This window comes from Zalophus californianus, chromosome 15 (assembly GCF_009762305.2).
Source record: "Zalophus californianus isolate mZalCal1 chromosome 15, mZalCal1.pri.v2, whole genome shotgun sequence".
In the NCBI taxonomy this organism is placed as follows: domain Eukaryota; kingdom Metazoa; phylum Chordata; class Mammalia; order Carnivora; family Otariidae; genus Zalophus; species Zalophus californianus.
Genome location: NC_045609.1, coordinates 25,680,155 through 25,700,461, shown reverse-complemented (window position 1 = coordinate 25,700,461; position 20,307 = coordinate 25,680,155). Strand labels below are relative to the sequence as shown.

The window sequence follows — 20,307 nt, the reverse complement described above, 5'->3', positions numbered from 1 at the left end:
ATCCTGTGTTCCACTCCCTGGGTCTTATGCTGCCCTCCCAGGTACATGCTTTATATGTTCTTCTGTGTGAGGTGCCACTTTATTCAGCTCTGAATTTTTTCTGAAACCTCACATATAAGTCCACATATAAGTGGACCCGTGCTGTTCAAGGATCAACTGTGTTTCAATTTTTTATACTGACTTTTGGTCACTCTCATACACTCTCTTAACATTCATCCCTCTGTTTTTTGCATTACTTCATTTCTGATTATTAAATCTCTGACTAACTTGGCGGGGGAGGGGGTTAGAATGCAATGTCCTCATTAGTCACATGTTCAGCCCCTTTTCTACTCAGTGACCTGTTCTCCACACCCTCTGCAAATAAAAGATGAAGATGCTAAATTATCTTGAAATTCCTTTAAAATTCATATAATCAAAATGTGAGATGCATGTCTTTAGCCTGTAACAAATCAACACAATAAAAGTGAGCTATTACATTCAAGTACTTGGAGCTCTTATGTAGAAAGAGAAACATTTTAGAAACAGGTTGCAACTATATGTCATAAGACCAAAACTAACTTTATTTTCCAACTTGATTTAAAATGTCCTATACAAAACCCAGTATATGCTTTCAGTAATTTTTCTGCATTGATCTTAAAGCAATAATGTTTAGTGAGAATATCAATGTTTTTCTTATACTCTCTGCCTATCAGAGTACTTGTTTCTAGTCCTCTTATACTAAAACATTAAGAATCTAGTTCACATCATACTACAACAATAAAGTTCCGTAAAAACTGCAGGGAAATACATCTTCAGTGAGATTCCATCATCCCTTATTAATGCCGTAATTGAGGGCTATAAATCTGTTTCTTATACTATTCATGCAATAAAATACTTAATGGATTGTGAATGACATGTTATAAAACTAGGCATTAAGTATTGCAATTTATATTTAAATGTGCTTCAGACATAAATAAATGTTCTATAAATAGCAGACTTTCTCAAGTCAGAAGATATAACCTTCCATTTATTTCTAGCAGACTTGGGAGCAGAATCATTGCAAAGTGTGTTGTTGTCACCCAACTGTTATTGTATTTTGAATGAGATTTTGTTTTTTTGTTTACATTTAAAATAGTTTATGATTATCAAATTGTTCAAGAACTGTTCAAACAAAAGTAGCTTCAAGTACTGTATAAATTAAGCCCCCTCGGAGAATGTCAGAATGTTCTTACCTACCCTGAAACTGACTGTTTGGCATTAATATTGTTGGTTGGTCCAAAATGAAGGTATGATGGAATAGAGTAAGAATGGGGCATGTGGAATCACAAAAATTTCTATCATCCACACTCTTTCTTTGTCCCTTTGTTTCACATCCACTCTAAATAGCCATTTTCCTGGGGGACATCATTGTGGCATTTACCATTAAGTAAACCTGCAAGGGAGACACACAAACTCTTTGGTCAGCAGACTATGGAGCAACCACCACTAATCGCACCTTTTAGATAAGCAGTATGGTTCAGGTGGGGCAAAGTGTACCTCATATAAGTGCTACTGTGTGAAAATAAACTTTTAGATCCTGTCCAAACATTTCTATTTGGTATCTGGTATAGAAAATCAAATTGTAACACTAAAGCATCTTTCATATCTACTGTGATGCCACACCTTGCCTTTGCATTATGGGTATATGTGCGGTTGTGTATGGGTGTTATCTGAAATCCAGTCTTTGAATTTAGGAAATGTGGCAAACCTAACTACTTCAATGTATTCAAACTGACTCACTACATAAGAGACAAGTATTGACCCGCTAATATTTGCAAGATGAGAAACAGCAGTTAAAAACCAGTCCTATTAACCTGGGGAACTGAATGAGCCAGAAATATCTAAACAACAGTATATATAATGTACTGCCATAGCCAGAGTGCTGCATGTTGAGTCTAGACCCGAGACTTGATTCCATATTAATTCTACTTGGTATTTCATGGCCAACCACTCCAGAATTATATGTTCTCATGTTAAAAGTTGGGGAGAGCAAAAGGCCAGGGAAATTGGAAATGAACTCTAACATCCATTCTAATATCAACATACTCAGATCCATGAGTCCTATCTATGTCATCCCCCTAGTTTGCTACTTTACCAACCCCATACTAGTCCTACCATTCCAACCCCAAATATATATTAATCACATGGGAAGATGCCTACACTACAATTTGAGCTGGAGATCTCTATCTCTGTCAATATTCTGCTCTGCTTTTCAAAAATATGACCAGGTTATATGTAACCAGAAGCCAGTAAACAGCACTTAAAGATGATTCAAAAAAAAAAAAAAAAGGCTACCCCTGCTCCCCATGGCTACCACTTTGGATATACCCCCTGTGACACCAGAACTTGAGGAAATGCCTGGGACAGTTCAAGAGGTTCACAAAGACTGTGATCCTAACACCTTGTGAAAATTAGCACTGTCACTATATTTGTTCTGACAGAGATTTGTTCTTTTTCAAACATTCATTTCATAGTGGGGGTTCTGAGGATTTCCTCAAAAAAAAAATTCTAGACCCCCAACACTTTCAAGATTCTCTGTTGATGGAGATTTCCCCTAAATTATCCTGAGTTGCTTAGCTTTTATTGGCCACCAGATTCCCTGTCCCTTTCTTCGGTCTGGAGCCCTTTGAGTCTGTCACTCAGAAGAAAATGCAGTTGTCCGTGCTGTTGGTTTTCCCAGGTATGTCATCCTTAGTGATCTTTGCTCTGCTCTACTGATTTATCTTTTCCATAATAACAGCTTTCACCTTTTTGTCTAATTTTCAAAACTGACCTTTCTGCAGTAGTGGCTTTATGCTCCCATGTTTGGCCATTTGACCTTTTTAGTGGTTGTCCTTTCATGGACTAATAAGCAGTTTGAGGTGATTAATCTGCCATTGTTAATACAGGCAGATCAGCTGTTTTTTCCTTTTTCCTTTATAATTACCCTCTATTTGATAATTTCATCTTCAAATGTCCAATGTTGTATTTAAAAAGTACTTCTCAACACTGTGAATTCCACACATGATACTGTTTTCCCTTCATCTAACCTATATTTTATGAGACTAGCAAAACATGCTAATTAACTGCATCTGAAGGAGGATCCACTCAATGCCACTCTCTATAGGGAAACATGGAAAACTCCCATCTGACACATGAGCATCATTCTGGTTCCATCAAATCTGGACTTCAGTCAGAAAATCCTATGCACAACATACACTGCCAGTCCAGTTTCATCAGATTTAGCAACATTTTCACCTTGATCTTTGCTCTGATTTCCTAATCATGAGAGGAAACAAGTACTGAATTAAAATTATCCATTTTAAAATAAGCTTGAGCCTCTGACAAACTGTGAAATAGACATCTCTATCTCAGTATCTTCCCAGATTCTCTACTCTAGCCCACGTCCTCCACCGCCAACTCATTGATGGTGAAAAATCTCATCCTTCATTCTGACTCTCCTGAATATTCCACCATGGTCCCCCTTTCAAATGTGCCCTCCAGATGTAGAACCACCCAATTACAACCTTCCTGACACTCCATCCCATCAAAGCCTATCATATCATTCCCTTATTATTCTCTTCTTGTCCTTCTTGAGCCATTAAGTAACTCAAAACTAAATCTCAATTTGATGTTAATAGCCATTAATGACTTAAAAGGTTACCTTTTTCTGGTGACTAAACTACATTTTAAGAGGATTTCTGATGCCATAACCTGAAATGTTATAAAATGGTGGGAATTTCAGGTTTCATGGCAGATGCGCAAAGGGAAATATGTATGGATGATGTGGTGCCTTATGTCACTTTCCAACTACACTATGTAAAACGTTTTTGCTTTGAGCCTGAGCATGGCTGCCCCCTGCTTACAGTAGCAGACTACAACCAGATAACTGTTGAGTCTGAACAGATTACTTCCGGTGGAATCTTGATAGACTAATCAACCTTCTTACCTTTGGAGGCATAATGATTATGAGTTATTAGCTGATTTCTGAATGCAAAAAGACGTCGCTCTCTGAAGGGGAATCCAGCCACTGAGACATTAGAGCATTTTTTTAAATCAATTAAATAAAAGGTTTAAATTTTCCATATAGTTTGAGGGGCTTAAATTTTTAATTCAAACTAATTTATCAAGCAATGGCACTTAAGAAAATGGAATGATGCAAGGGGACTTTTATCAGATGATAAGTGGATAAGAGAGAAAAATGCTGACAGATCAGCAGAGTTATCTAAAAGCCGAGAAGCAAGCAGAGCCTTGCAGATACCCAAGCCTGGCCAGGGAACAGAGATGAATGAGAGCAGAGATCAGAAACCTCATCCTACTCTTCTACCCATGGTGAAAGGAGACTTACAGCGTGTGAGGTACCTGTCTCTAATCACATGTAAAACTGCAAAACTTGCAGGGTTACTTTGATATGAACAAGGTTAATGTGCTACTCAAGATTAATTGTGACTTCACTAGGAAATTTATTGAGTATGAGGGAATCTGAAAGTGAAAGGAGGACCAAAAGCCTTGTTAGAGATTTATCATGAGAGGGTGATGGATGAAAGCCTTCAGAAACCAATAATGGGATTTTAAAGATTCACATAAGCAGCATTAAGGAGCTCTCTGGTGCTTACCTTACACAAACTAGAGCTAGTAGATGGATGACTACTGTGGTTACAACTGGGAGGGGAAGGGCAGCTGGTAATTTTGGAGTGGGCCTCAAGTACTGTCTGTGCTTTGGGTAGGTCTGAATCCTGAATCTCTCTATACAACATTTCTACAGATTTAGTTTTAGATTGATTGTTACACAAACAACAAAGAAAACAAAATAACCACCAGCAAGGCTGATGACAGTTATCAGCATGGACTTCATAGTCAAACAGATCTGGGCTGGAGTTTCATCTGTACCATTCATCAGCTGCACAACCTTGGGCAATTCACCTAACTTCTGAAATCCTCTATTTCCTCATAAGAACGACAGAAAAAATAATCATGCCAACTTTTATTTTTTGTTGTATTAAATGAGATAATGACTTTCAAGGGATTAGCAGCGTCCTTTAAACTATAAAAAAGAAAATGAGCCAATTTTGTCAGAATCATTTTGTTGTTGTTGTCATTCTTGGTGGCAGCAGTAAAAGTAGTAGGTACAGAAACAAAATAAAGGAGCTATGGACTCTGGGGCTCCTGGGTGGCTCAGTCGTTAAGCGTCTGCCTTCAGCTCAGGTCATGGTCCCAGGGTCCTGGGATCAAGCCCCGCATCGGGCTCCCTGCTCGGCGGGGAGCCTGCTTCTCCCTCTCCCACTTCCCCTGCTTGTGTTCCTCTCTCGCTGTGTCTCTGTCAGATAAATAAATAAAATCTTAAAACAAACAAACAAACAAACAAAAAAAGATCTGTGGACTCAAACTGTGAAGCCTAGTGTACCCATCTTCACTACAAGAATATTTGGTGAAGTAACTGGAAAATACATACATATTTTTTTCTTCCATAGATAAACGGTCAGGTAATTATCCTCCTCTTCTTTATCAGATTTATGTGTCATGAAAACTATCATTACATCATTACTTCATGTAGAACATGTTACAATTAATTAGATCAAGTTTATCTCACTTTTGGAATTCACTGCAGTTTTAAATGGGCTTGAGGGGGCAACCCAGACTCAGTCAGCTATAGTATAGTGTGTTCCTTCAGGGGCAATTTTCTGGAGAGATTTCCACAGATGGCTAATACATTGTGGATTCCTGTTACCTTCAGCCTCAGCAGAGAATGTACTTTAATTCTGTCCACAAATTTTAGATTAAAGATGTTTTTTGAGTGTTCAACATCACTCGGCATCAGGGAAATACAAATCAAAACCTCAATGGGATACCACCTCACACCAGTCAGAATGGCTAAAATTAACAAGTCGGGAAATGACAAATGTTGATGAGGTTGCAGAGAAAGGGGAACCCTCCTACACTGTTGGTGGGAATGCAAGCTGGTGCAGCCACTCTGGAAAACAGTATGGAGGTTCCTCAAAAAGTTGCAAATAGAGCTACCCTATGACCCAGCAATTGCACTACTGGGTATTTACCACAAAGATACAAATGTAGTGATCCAAAGGGGTACGTGCACCCCAATGTTTATAGCAGCAATGTCCACAATAGCCAAACAATGGAAAGAGCCAAGATGTCCATCAACAGATGAATGGATAAAGAATGGATAAAGAAATAGAATATTATGCAGCCATCAAAAAAAAAAACAAAATCTTGCCATTTGCAATGACGTGGATGGAACTAGAGGGTATTATGCTAAGCAAAATAAATCAATCAGAGAAAGACAAGTATCATGTGATCTCACTGATATGAGAAATTTGAGAAACAAGACAGAGGATCATAGGGGAGGGGAGGAAAAAATGAAACAAGATGAAACCAGAGAGGGAGACAAACCATAAGAGACTCAATCTCAGGAAACGAACAGGGTTGCTGGAGTGATGGGGGGTGGGAGGGATGGGGTGGCTGGGTGATGGACATTGGGGAGGGTATGTGCTATGGTGAGCACTGTGAATTGTGTGAGACTGATGAATCACAGACCTGTACCTCTGAAACAAATAATACATTATATGTTAAAAAAAAAGAAGATAGTAGGAAGGGAAAAATTAAAGGGGGGATGAATCAGAGGCAAAGATGAACCATGAGAGACTATGGACTCCGAAAAACAAACTGAGGGTTTTAGGGGGGTGAGTGGGGGATAAGTTAGCCCAGTAATGGGTATTAAGGAGGGCACGTATTGCATGGAGCACTGGATGTTACACACAAACAATGAATCATGGAACACTACATCAAAAACTAATAATGTAATGTGTGGTGACTAACATAATAAAATAAAATTAATAAAAAAAAGTTTTTTGAGGTTTGAAGTTCTCCATGCATTTACTGAACAATCCATTTCTTTCTGCTTTATACATTTTGCAGAAGGGTGAATTAAAATTTTAAAGGAAGCTTTTGGTTTTGGTCAGGATGACTGAAGCAGGAGATTGTGATCACCTTTGACTGTGTCGAGTTTATGCAAGGAAAGCTGCTTATTTTAGATATGAGGTCGCAGACTAACTCAGTAGTTTTCCAGTCAGATGCCTTCCTTCCTCAGTTTATCTTAGTCTTGTTTACCAGTCCCGCCTCCTTTACTTGACTTTGTTCTCGTCTCACTCTACACTCTGCTGGTGATTTCATCATCTTGCAGGTGAATATCTGCAGCCCACTCTCTCTTCCTACCTCCAAACACATCTGTGTTCAACAACCAGTTAGAAATCCTTTGACTTCATGTCCCAAAGGCAACACACGCATGTATTCACTCAATGATTATTAAGAGCCTACCATGTGCCTTGGCTTAGAACATGGCAAGGAGACACACTGAAGCCAAGGAGATACACTAAAGCTTACAATCTACTGAAGGAGAGTGTTAGTAATCAAATATTAACACACAAAAATAGTCTGTAATAGATGATATAAAAGGAAAACAAAAATAACTATAAAAAATTTTAAAAGGAGATAAGACCAAGTCGGGAAAGACTACTTATCTTCCTCTAATACTCCAAATCTCAATAAATGGCATCACCATACCCCCAGATGCTCAGGCCAAAAATCTAGAAGAGATTCTTCATTCCTCCCTCTCCCACATCCAGTTTGTGAGGAAAGCCTGTCAGGCACAGGTCTTGAATGTTTTCAGATTGGTTCATTTCTCTCTACCTCCAAGCCCAAGCCAAAATTACCTTTTCTGCATCAATTCTTGGCCACCTCCAGTCTAGGCTCCAAGACATCAACCAAAGTAATGCTTTTAAATATGCGTGATTTTTAGCCAGTGAAGAGGTCTAAGTAGGAGATCCTAGGCTCACCTTCTCCCATAGACACACCAAATGTGAAGCTAAACATGGAACAACGGCCTCTGAAAAAAACCTAAGAACTGTCTAAGCACCTCCTAGGCAGGGGGCGGAGGAGAACGAGAGAAGTCCCACATGGAAGCGGGTAGGAGAGGCTGGGTCACAATCTCACCATAGACCTCATCCCCAGTGCAGCAAACCACAGTCGGGAGGGAACTCAAAACTAGAGCTTCTCCATGAGGAGTGAAGGGTTTGAACCCCACACCAGGCACCCCCATCTTTTAAGACCTGCACCTGTGAGACAAGCCCCCAGAACATGTAGCTTTGAAAACCAATAGGGCTGCATCCACAGACCCACAAGTCCATAATGAACAGAGAACCGGCTCTTAAAGGCCTTAGACTCACCAGCCCAGGGCCCAGCAGAGAGGCGCCTGTCCAGAGGCACCCAGACTTCCTGTTGCTAATCTTAAGGCAAGGGCTGAGGCACAGGCAGCTAATTTAGCACACACCCAGAGGCCTGCTTGACGTCAGGCACCATCTTCCTGCTCTCCCTCTGCTTCGCTCCAGGCAGTGGACACCACCTTTTTTTCTTTTTCCCTGCGAGCACCATCTATACACTCTCCCTTGCTTCGTTCCAGCTGACAGTCTTGTCTTAGCACTCTAGCCCACGGGCCCCATGTCTCTCTCTCTCTCTCTCTCTCTCTTTTTTAGTGCTAGCGTTTTGTTTTGTTTTCCCGAGCCGGTGCCACTCACACACTCGAGGCAGCCGCGGCTGCCATCTTTGTGCTCTGCCGGCTGCCCTGCTGCAGAGGGCGGCTTGTCGCCGTTTCCCCAAACCCGGCTGCCGCGCAGCGGACACGCCTTGACTGCCTGGACTCCGGAGACCAAGGGCACTTGCCGTCCTGGGTTCCACAGACTGTAACAATTGGAGAGACAGTTCTTACCACGCCCACGTGGCGCAGAGCGAATAGTCAACTGAAATGCACCCCCAGCCTCTCTGTGAACCTTTTTTTTTTTTTTTTTTCTTTTGCGGGTTCCCGAGCTTCGGTTCCACAGGCAGGCTTCCGGTTTGGCACGTTAGTAAGAGTCTCCTGACCCTGCAAGAAATCTGGCCCCTCGGAGCCTCGGTCTTCTCTGCTGATGGCTCCCCATAGGAAGAGAGGACAACATAGCCAAGGCTCTGAGTAACCACAGCTCTTAAATTCCAACCACATAACATGCACTGTCTATAATTAGCACTACTTAAAGCATACCTTAAAATCTAGTAGCAGGATCCTGCTTTTGGAGATGGAGTAGGGGAATATGAAAATATCTTCACAAAATATTTACTATCATATCTAGGAGACCATGTAATGTACTTTAGAATACATACATGTGTGTATATAAGTATGTGTGTATTTGTCTTTGTGCGTATACATAGGTATATATGCAGATATATTCATATATATTGTTATATACTATATATGTATGTATTAAGTATATCCACACATACAATGCTACCCACTTTATATACACACATACATTTATACGTATGATGTGTGTATATATGTATACAAACCATATATATATTTATTATATATGTATTTGGGTGTTTGAACATAAGATTAACCTGATTTGTAATGGAAAATAGCTAAATTCTAAATTCAAGTTGAATGAGCTCAAAATGTATGAAACCTATATTAAAAAAAAACATAATTTGAGATTTACTACATTTCCTTATTATTTCAGGCCTGGAAGTAATAATTATTTCTTAATCTTTACCTTATATCTAAAAATGTGCCAGAGCTCATTTTGGAGAATGGCTATTTATTAATAATAAATTATCTAAATTATTTGAGACTTCACATTAAGTAGAAACCTAAATGATTTGTCAGATGAGGTCTGGAAGAATTTCTAAGTAATGATACATATAATTGAAATAAGAACCAACAAAACAGTGCCCGGATCATCTTTACGAGAAAATTCACTTGCTCTTGGTAGAGAAGTTAGGGTTGGGGAAGGGTAAAGTGACAGCTAACACTATGCCCAGCCAACAGCTCCATCCAACCTGCCTCCATTTATTATCTTGATCCAATATTTCAAACAAGGTAATCCGAACCATTGGAATAAACCTCAGCAGACTCTGGATATCTGAACAATTATGAGCAGTGGAACTAAAGGTGAAGTTCTCATGGAATTATGAGAGAGTTGAAAGAACGATATCAAATTCCATTTTTTATAATTTTTTTTTTCTATAAAGAAAATTGGCTCCAGTTAGCTTGGATTTAAATGACTGTTTTCTTCTCCTGTTTATCTGGATCTTGGGTTTGGCTAGTAATAAAATTTCATAAAGTTACTTCCCCTATGTGGGCTGCTGCTAGGTCCACACATCACAGGTTAGTCCATAGATCACTGTTTTAGAAGGGTAGGTATAGTAACTTTTATTTCTGGCTTTCCATTAGAATCAGCCTATATTTTCATCAGGGAAATCCAAATCAAAACCTCAATGAGATACCACCTCACAACAGTCAGAATGGCTAAAATTAACAAGTCAGGAAATGACAGATGTTGGCAGGGATGCAGAGAAAGGGGAGCTCTCCTACACTGTTGGTGGGAATGCAAGCGGGTGCAACCCCTCTGGAAAACAGTATGGAGGTTCCTCAAAAAGTTGAAAATAGAGCTACCATATGATCCAGCAATTGCACTACTGGGTATTTACCACAAAGATACAAATGTAAGGATCCAAAGGGGTACTTGCACCCCAGTGTTTATAGCAGCAATGTCCACAATAGCCAAACTGTGGAAAGAGCTAAGATGTCCATCGACAGATGAATGGATAAAGAAGAAGTGGTATATATACACAATGGAATATTATGCAGCCATCAAAGGGAATGAGATCTTGCCATTTGCAACGACGTGGATGGAACTGGAGGGTGTTATGCTGAGTGAAATAAGTCAATCAGAGAAAGACATGTATCATATGACCTCACTGATATGAGGAATTCTTAATCTCAGGAAACAAACTGAGTGTTGCTGGAATGGTGGGGGTATGGGAGGGATGGGGTGGCTGGGTGATAGACATTGGGGAGGGTATGTGCTATGGTGAGCACTGTGAATTGTGCAAGACTGTTGAATCACAGATCTGTACTTCTGAAACAAATAATGCCATATATGTTAAGAAAAAAAAAAAGAAGAAGATAGCAGGAGGGGAAGAATGAAGGGGAGTAAGTCAGAGGGGGAGACAAACCATGAGAGATGATGGACTCTGAAAAACAAACTGAGGCTTCTAGAGGGGAGGGGGGTGGGGGTTGGGTTAGCCTGGTGATGGGTATTGAGGAGGGCACATTCTGCATGGAGCACTGGGTGTTATGCACAAACAATGAATCATGGAACACTACATCAAAAACTAATGATGTAATGTATGGTGATTAACATAACAATAAAAAAATTTTTAAAAAAAGAATCAGCCTATATTAAAAAAAAATACAGATGTCTGGGCCCTACCTAAGATGTACTGGACATGGAGCCCAGATATGTATATTTCTTTAAAGTTCCAATAGTAATTTTGATGAACATCCACCATTAAGAACTTATGGTTAAATGATCTCTAAGTTCCCTTCCAACACTATAGTCTGTAATTTCTTCGAAATACTCATTTAAAACCAATCTATTCTTTTTCATGAAATCATATACTCTCCTAGAACAGTCAATTGTGGGGAACTCTAAAGAAGTAAGTTTCAAAAGTAAAAAGTTATAAAAAAAAATGCTTTCAAAACAAGAGAAAAGCCATCAGTAGTTTAAATGAATAGGAGAACTTTTTCCTTCCAAACAATAATAAGTCTGAAGGTGGGAAGTTGTTGATGTTGACTCAGAAGCTCAGTGAGGTTGAGGTGATCTTCTGGTCACAAGATGGTTTTGCAGTTCCAACCATCTTGGCTTCATTTGAGGCAGGAAGAAGAGAGAAATCAAGAAAGGATGGACAGCTACAACCATCTCCTTTAATCGGGAAAACAAAAGCCATTGCAAGTACTGAGTAGATTTCTGATCAGGTCTTATTGACAGAACAGGTTCTTAAGACCAAATCATGTTGTAAGACATCCTGAGAATTGGCTTGGACCAGCCATAACCTATTGCCAGGGCCAAATACACTGCAACCACATTAGCTAAAATAATAAAAATGATAATATTCTGGTTAAGAAGGAAGAGTTGGCTATTGAGTAGGAAAATGCTGCAAACAATTTAAGTCAACTCTGATAAAAAAAATCAAAATAAAGTTCAATTATACTTTGTTATAAAAAATAATAACCTACCAAAATATATGAAAAAATGTTCATGTCTTTATGTAATTGCTGAAGAATAACTTCTTCTGACAAATGTGACATTTTGACAAATGTAATCATGAGTATAACAAGTTTGTATCTTATCTTTCAAGGTAATTATTTTGAAAGACAACATTGATTGGATGCATAAATTGTTGTGTTATATCATTTGTACCACATATTCAGTCTATGACCATTATTGTTTCAATGTGAAAGTGACTGTTAAACCAAGATTTTCAACCAAAAGGAAATAAATCAGGAGCAGATATGATTGTTTTATTTAAAATCACCAAAAGAATCTTTACAATAGGGATTTTAAAAATCCATCAGACCCCATTGTTCAATTTGGCAACAGATATCAAAAGCCTTAAAACTGGGTACATATTATTGACTTTAGCCATCTTATTTTTTCAAATTGGAAAAGAATACAAAAAGTATCTACACGTTTGTTATTTTTAACAACATAAATTTCTTTAACTAGTTTAACTGCCCAATACTAATAGATTGCTATATGAAATATACATCGTATTATCACATGATGGAATACCATTTCCTTGTTAAAATTAATTAATAATTAAAGAAACTACAGAATGACCTGGAGATGATAAGAATATAGTAAATGAGTAAATAAAGTAACTAATTATGGTACAACATTCCAAATGGTTTAAATAATAATTAATGTATTGAGTACACACTATATATGCCAGGCTTAAGGCTTTGCATGTATTTACTTCATTAGGTTCTCACAACTGTAGGAGGAAGGTTCTATTGCCCTCCCATCTTACAGATGAAGAAACAGGCTTAGAACAGTTAATGGAACTTATTCAAAAATACATAGCTTACAAATACCAGAACTAGGATTTGAACCCAGGAAGTCTGGTTTCAGAAGTCAGACTTATATACCAAGAGAAAAAAAAAAATCTTAAAAAAAAATGCACCAAAAGAATAACAAAAGTTATAGCTGGGTGATGAGATTACAGTATGCTTTTTATATTTTCCAAAATTTTTAGAGTATTTATTAACTATAATCATAAAATACAATGATTATTTGATAGGCTTTCAAATCTAGTAATCACTTAATAAGATTTTTAACCTGGTTTGATGGGCTATCAAATAAGCCAGTGCTCTACTCAGCAGCTACTGATAATATGAACTCTACAAAAAGTGTTACTCTTCTTCACTGAGAGATAAGACCTTTCTAAAATCACAACTCATGAAAACTAACAGTTTCATGCACAGTATCTCCTATAAAGTCTGCCTTAAGATCAATAATCTTACTACACAGATATCATAAAGTGAGTTCACTGGAAGGAAATAAAATTCATGAAGATTTGTTTTTTGTTTCATGAAATCAAGAAAGAAGAAATTAAAAATCCAAAAAATATGTTTAGAAATGAAATATATTCAATTTAATGAACTATTTACTGTACATCCAGTAGAAGAACCATGGAAATGTATAAATAGTGACTTATAAAAGGATTTACAAGATATCATTATCAAGTAAAAAACCAAGAATAAAAACAACACAAAGAGAAAATTCCCAGATATTTTTAAAACTTTTAAATATATAGGTATGTATTATTAATAAATAGAAGAAAATGGTCTGAAGATACATTTTCAAAAACTTATAACCTAAGGTCATAGCGCATTTCTTCCAAGGAAGGGAAGGTGTAGAAGGTGTAGAAGGTGTAGAAGGACAAGCACAAGGGGAGAGCTTTCAGCTTTTACTGTGCCTAGGACTGTTTTATTCCAAGTTTTTAAAATAATGTATTAAACATACTTATATTATGCAATTTTGAAGAAATATAAGAAATGAATACAGATTCATAAAATTGCCATCACTCACCGTCATCATACTTACTATAACTTATTTGTATTGTTGTTTTATATATCTCAATAATAACTCCTTTATGGACTATGGTATGTATTTGTCCAGGAGAATTTTAGAAAAAACAAAGGGAAATTTATTTACCTCCATAACTTTAATGGAAGGAAAACTGAATATATTTACCTTTGTTTTTGAAAATAAAGGAAAATTATCGTCCCATATGCAAATATTGTTGACTATTAACTTCTATCACAACAGGAATATATGAATTTAAAAATAAAAATAAGCAGAAGAAAGTAGACATAATTTATAATGGAAAATTTGTGTTATACTCTACACAGCAAGATAATTCAGATATTCTGATTATGAAGTTACATGCAACTTACTAAACCATTCGCCCCAGGACCAAGTTATTATTCAATCATACATTTTCTTCTTTCAAAAGTACTTCTCCCTAAATAAAAATTGGAGAGAAAAACAATCAAGTATATGATTCGTTTTTTTCTTTTTGAAAAACTCAAACTACTATTTATTCATATTTTACAAATGAATGAAACCTTACAGTCAGTATTAATAATCAGGAAAAAATAAGTATTACAATGTATTTAATGTGCATTGAAGAATTTTGAGGTAAATTGAATATAATTCTTGCTTATTTTCTAAATTGCACAGATAACTATAAAATTTTCTGTAAGATCTTAGTGAAAGAAGAAATTATAAAGACCATTTAACAGATAAGAAATCTGAGGTCTAGAAAGCAATTGATCTAAAGGTATAGAGCTAATTACTGTTAAAGCTCGGATTATAACAGAGATGCTCTATTTAAAAGATTGTGTTAACAGATGGAGCATCACTGGAAATAAACTATCAGGAAAAAATTCTAACTTATTTAAAGATAATAGATGACTTGGATATAACAGCATACTGATACTATTTGTGGAAAAAACAAAACACTTGGCTAAGATCATCTATTTAGTATTGTTAAGTCCTAAAAAAAGCATGATAGTCAATATACATTCAGGTCTGTTCAATAATTATATACTGTAAGTTCTACTGTAAATATATTTTAAGGAAATCAATAATTCAAAAGATGTTAGTTTATACTGATACCAGACTAAAAAAGTTTCTTCTTTAATAAAATCTTGCAAAAATTTAAACATCAACTTCATCAAGAATATTGTAATGTTGCAGGTTAAGCTGATTTTCTGAGTGTTCTTGTGTTTTTGTATGTGAGTTTGATGGCTATTTATTTGAAACTTGAGAAAATTTTTTTATTTCAGTTTTAGTAGTCACCATTACATTTCCAGTTCATGGTTTAATGCAAATCTTGCCTACAATATATAAAATGGGAATGTTTATCTCTATGGAGATATGATAATATATGATGGAACAATTCTAAGTTGATGGTGATCTTGAAATAAAGAATCTAAAAGTCCAATGATAAATAGTGCATGGTTCAGTATTTCTCCTCAATAAATTTTTGATCAAATTCTAAATTTAATACCTACCATAAGCTCCAGATGGAAAATGAATTAATTAACTTGATAGAGATATCACCAAAGGCATTTCAAAGAACATGGGATTATTTTTAACTTTTTGAGGACCCTCCATACTGTTTTCCCCGGTGGCTGTGCCAGTTTGCATCCCCACCAACAGTGCAACAGGGTTCCTTTTCTCCACATCCTCACCAACACCTGTTGTTTCTTGTGTTATTGGTTTTAGCAATTCTGACTGGTGTGAGGTCATATCTCATTGTAGTTTTGATTTTCATTTCCCTGATGATAAGCAATGATGAGCACCTCTTCATGTGTCTGTTGGCCATTCGTATATCTTCTTTGCGGAAATGTCTGTTCATGTCTTCTGCCCATTATAGATTAGATTATTCTTTTTTGGGGTGTTGGGCATTGGGGATACAGGAGCAAACAATGCAGACCAAAACCCCTACCCCATGGAGTTTACATTGTAGTGAGGGAGACAGATATAAATAACATAAAAAGTAGGTTACAGAGTATGTTAGAGAGTGATGGTACTAAAGAGGAAATATAACATGTTTATTCCCAGCTACCTCCTTGAACCACGGAGAATGCAGCACTTCTTAGTCATGGGTTTTGTTTGTTTGTTTACTTAATAGTGTAATGATTTTGTTCTAAACCTTTCCATTTCTGGGCTGATCTGAGCTGTCATTTCTTGACCTTTTCTGCCCATTTACATTCCTACTATGGCTTAATTGGGGGCTTACATTATCCAGATTCACCAAAGCTTGGTAGGAGAGTAAGAGAGTGTTTTCAAATCTTTCTTTCATGGTACCTGGGTGGCTCAGTAGGTTAAGCATCTGATTCTTGATTTTAGCTCAGGTCCTTAGAAGGAGCCCCATGTCAGCATGGAGCCTGCTTTGGATTCTCTCTCTCCCTCTCCTTCTGCTCCTCCCCCGTGCCTCTCTCTCTCTAGGGAAAAAAAAAAATCTCTCTTTCATATAAACTCACTACCACTATCTCCTCAACTCTAACAATTATACTAGTACACTTCTTTGCCCTTTCAAAGAGCTTGGTAAATGCTCAGGAATATAAAGATACAGTCAGCCTTGGATATTCTTCTGAACTTTCCAAGAAAATTCAGGCTGAGAAAGTCAAATTATACAATGGCCTAACCCCATCAATTAAACATTATGCTTTACCCATTAACTGGGCAGCCCACTGTGGCACAGACCCCATGCAGCTGTCCATAATTATTTAGTTCCAATAAACAGAAATTTCCCACTACTATAGAGGATGGATGTGGGATCTTATAACAACAACCCTCGGGGTAAAGGAAATACTGTAGAGTTTGTGGTTAAAAGTTTGTTGTTAAAATCAAGAAACCCAAAGTGCAAATGGAGGTAATCCATTATTGACTAACTTGTGACTTCACCGAGATAGTGAGACTGTCTGCAACCCATACATTAACTCATTTCATGTGTGACAAATACATTTTTTTCTCTGACACCTAGGAGTCAGAAAGAATCCCAGACACTGAATCAATGAGATACAGTGTCTTTTCTTCCAGGAGTTCACAGAAGGATACAGACACCTAAATAAAGAACCACAAAGTCCTATCATAAGTACAAGGGAAGGGGATGAATAGGGACCTACACGGCCTCAGAGAAGGGACCTAAACTAATTCAAAAGGAGGCCGAGAACAGAGAGATGGAGCACTCAGAAAAGACTTCCTGGAATTTATCTGTACATGAACTGGGTTATCCAGATGAAAGAAGAAACCCAAGGACATAGAAATGAAACCATGCCATGTGTACTCAGAACTACACTGTTGAGCAAGAGTAAATTTGATACAGAGAGTAGTGAAAAATTAACTTGAGGGAGATGCAGGGACCAGATCCTAAAAGCTTAGACTTCATTCCATAGGCTGTAACTGAGACATCTATGTTGTTGTTAGGAAAAGAGTAACTTGCTCAGATTTGCAGAGGGTAGAAAACATGAATTTGGAGACTATTGATTTAATTCTGGAAGAACATATTTAAAGTCCAAAACTAGGTAGCAGGAGTTGGGATCGTTAAGCAGGGATATCAGCAGGACTTGGCAACTGATTGATAATGGTAGTAAGAAAAGGAAGTCAAATCCAACTGCCAGGCTTCTAGCTTCCATAATGACCTAAAAACTCTTGGGGAGTCTCAGGCAAAGGGTGTGTTTTCAGAGACAGCTATGTGGCATACAGGCAGGAAAGAGCTACAGGCAGCTGTAAACACACCCTTTGAGTTTCATGTCACCCTTTTATAAACCTCCACTACCCCTTTCAAGACCATCCAGCCTTCATTTTAATCAAATTTCATTGGGTTAACTAAATTTCAATGATTTAGATACAAATGTTCAGACTAAAATGCAGGAAACACACTGGTATATATCCTGATTTCCCTTAGAGATGATGGTTCTATAAAGACTTCAGTTGCAAATAAACTTTCCCCTTGCTCACTCTATAGAGCAGAAGGGATGATGGCACAGCCAGCCAACTGGGTTTATAATCAGGTAAACAATGATAGTAATAACAACACACAATTAAAAAAAAGAAAGAGAGACTATATTATTTGTCACCTTACTTTATTCTCATGATAGCCTATTAGATAGGTACTATTTCCACTTTACAGATGAGGAAAATGAATTTCAAATAAACAGTTCTAGGTGACACTGAAAGTCAGCAGTAGAGTCAAGATTTTTTAAAAAGGAAAAGAAAAAAACAATTATTGATGAAAGGCCCAATTTACATCTAACCCTCACACATTATATCTGTTCATTCATTTAATCCCCTGGGGTAGATAAGCATCACTGTTTTGATGTTTTTATTATGTATTATAATAGAGATGGGCATATTCTTGGAAAAGGTGTTTCAGATATCTGTAAATATTTCATTCAAATTTTATTTTTCTGCTTTTTAAAACCAATTTTTAAAACTATTATATACAACATATACACACAAATCCCAAATTATAGTACATTAGAGAAAACCAATATGTTAATGGTTGTTGTCAGGTTAAATTGTTTAGTGGCAAACCTCCAACATAATGTCTTTCCTCATATCTATTTGAAAAGTATACTATGATCACATGGTGTTAGTAAAAAAAAAAAAAGAAGAAGAAGAAAGAAAGAAACTGTCATGTTCAGCTACTTATCTGTGTGAATGGCAATTTTCTCCATATTATGTAGCTAACATAAAATAAAAATTTGGATGCCGAATTAAATTTTTGTGTTCATCAAAAAAGCTTTAACTAGGACATTTAAATATATTTTACTAAATGCATTTTAGAAACTGTATTTTACTAAAAAAATGAATTTTACCTGATATGCAAATGGGTAATTTAGATAAAATTTCATTTGATAAGAAGAAATTCTGTTTAAAACAAACCACAACAAATTTTAAAAGCATTGTAATACCCAATATTTTTCTTTTGAAAATTTTTCTGTTTGGTTCATCAACATGGCCTCAATTCCATACCAAGACTTATAACCCACTCCTGTGTTGTTATGAATGCTCCCAAATGCAGACTATCTACACTGAAAGCTAAAGAGAGTTTCTAATGCCTGAGGATGACTTCATTTACTGCTTTTTCTTTTAATAAATTTTGTTTTTAGTGTTTTCCTTTCAACATAAATTATATAAAATTGAAGATTTTAATTCTAGTTGATTGTATTTTTATGATTCATATTTCCCTATAGGCACAAGTTTAATAACTTTCTTATTTGCCTTAATACAGAACACTTGGAAAGATTTAAGAGTCCAATAGTCGCTGATAGAGTTTGTAAGGCAGAATACCAAAGGAAAATACTGCTATCTGAAAGTAGAGTTTTTTCCCTGACTTTTGAAGTTCTTCATGGCTGGACATTTTTTTTTTTCCACCAAACTAGACACTTGCTATAGCATTTCAGTCACTTTGTTCTTAACTGTCTCAGGAACAGATTTGGATATTTAAGAATGTCAAAATAAAAACAATAACAAAAAAACAACCATCTACTTTTGTGGGTGAGAATATTCAGTTAAGCCAGCTAAAATACTAAGAAATCTGCTCACATTTTAAAGGCTGTATACCAAAACAGTTATAGAAGATGGTAATGGTGGCCTGGCTGGTATATAATTTGAAGCTATCATGATTTTAGAATTGTCTTCAGAACATTTGAAGTCAAGTGGTTGAAATATTTTTTGCCCTATCTGCTTTGACTCCAGCTAAAACCCTAGACTTTTCAAAGGCTTCTTCAAAGAATCCTTTGCAAACCTCAGAATGACAAAAACAGTGCCCTGCATGTGGTGAGCAGGCACTGAAGAAGGATTTGTTTCTATGATTTATTTAAAACTGTTCACCTAACAGGGAAACCTTCCAAAGCTAGAGGCCCTGGGTATCACCTAAAGTTAGTCGATCTTTAGCAGCCTAGCATTGACTCAAGCTACTTATAGCTTTAACAAATGTGAGCCTGCTTGTGTTTTATTGTAGTCTTGCCAGGTAATACTCAAGCCACTTCAAAATCACAACCCAACAGACAGGAAGACTTTGGGGGACTCACATTCTATTTCCTCATTCAGTCCTCTTTATGTTGTCTCAGTAAAGTCTCTGTCACTTCTTAAAGAACAGTGGGATGAAGGAATGTGTGGAATTGAGGTCAGGAGCATCTGTCTTCTCTTCAACTTATAGCCCTGCTCACCTGGGTCAAGAGAAAAGCACTGAATTAGTCTGGGGTGAACCAAACTGTGTGGACAGAAAATACAGAAAAGCTTGGGGAAGCCTAGAATTTTTAGGAAAAAGAAGAAAGAACCATTCTGATGGCACCCACAAAATAGTCCTCTGTTCTTTAGACAGCATACTACTGTTAAC

General features: G+C 36.9%; 1 long non-coding RNA gene across 3 annotated transcripts in view; it reads right to left on the bottom strand.

The window, feature by feature from the left end:
• LOC113918870 overlaps window positions 1-20,307 on the bottom strand; it is a 164,262-nt gene that overhangs the window by 121,721 nt on the left and 22,234 nt on the right. For 2 of the 3 annotated variants that reach the window (XR_003518707.1, XR_003518709.1), the window contains 2 exons: window positions 20,000-20,137; window positions 13,688-14,412 (listed from right to left, as the gene is read on the bottom strand). This is a non-coding gene — a long non-coding RNA (uncharacterized LOC113918870). Of the gene's footprint in view, window positions 1-13,687; window positions 14,413-19,999; window positions 20,138-20,307 lie in introns of those variants that run through there. The other variant, XR_003518710.1, reaches the window with a different exon arrangement.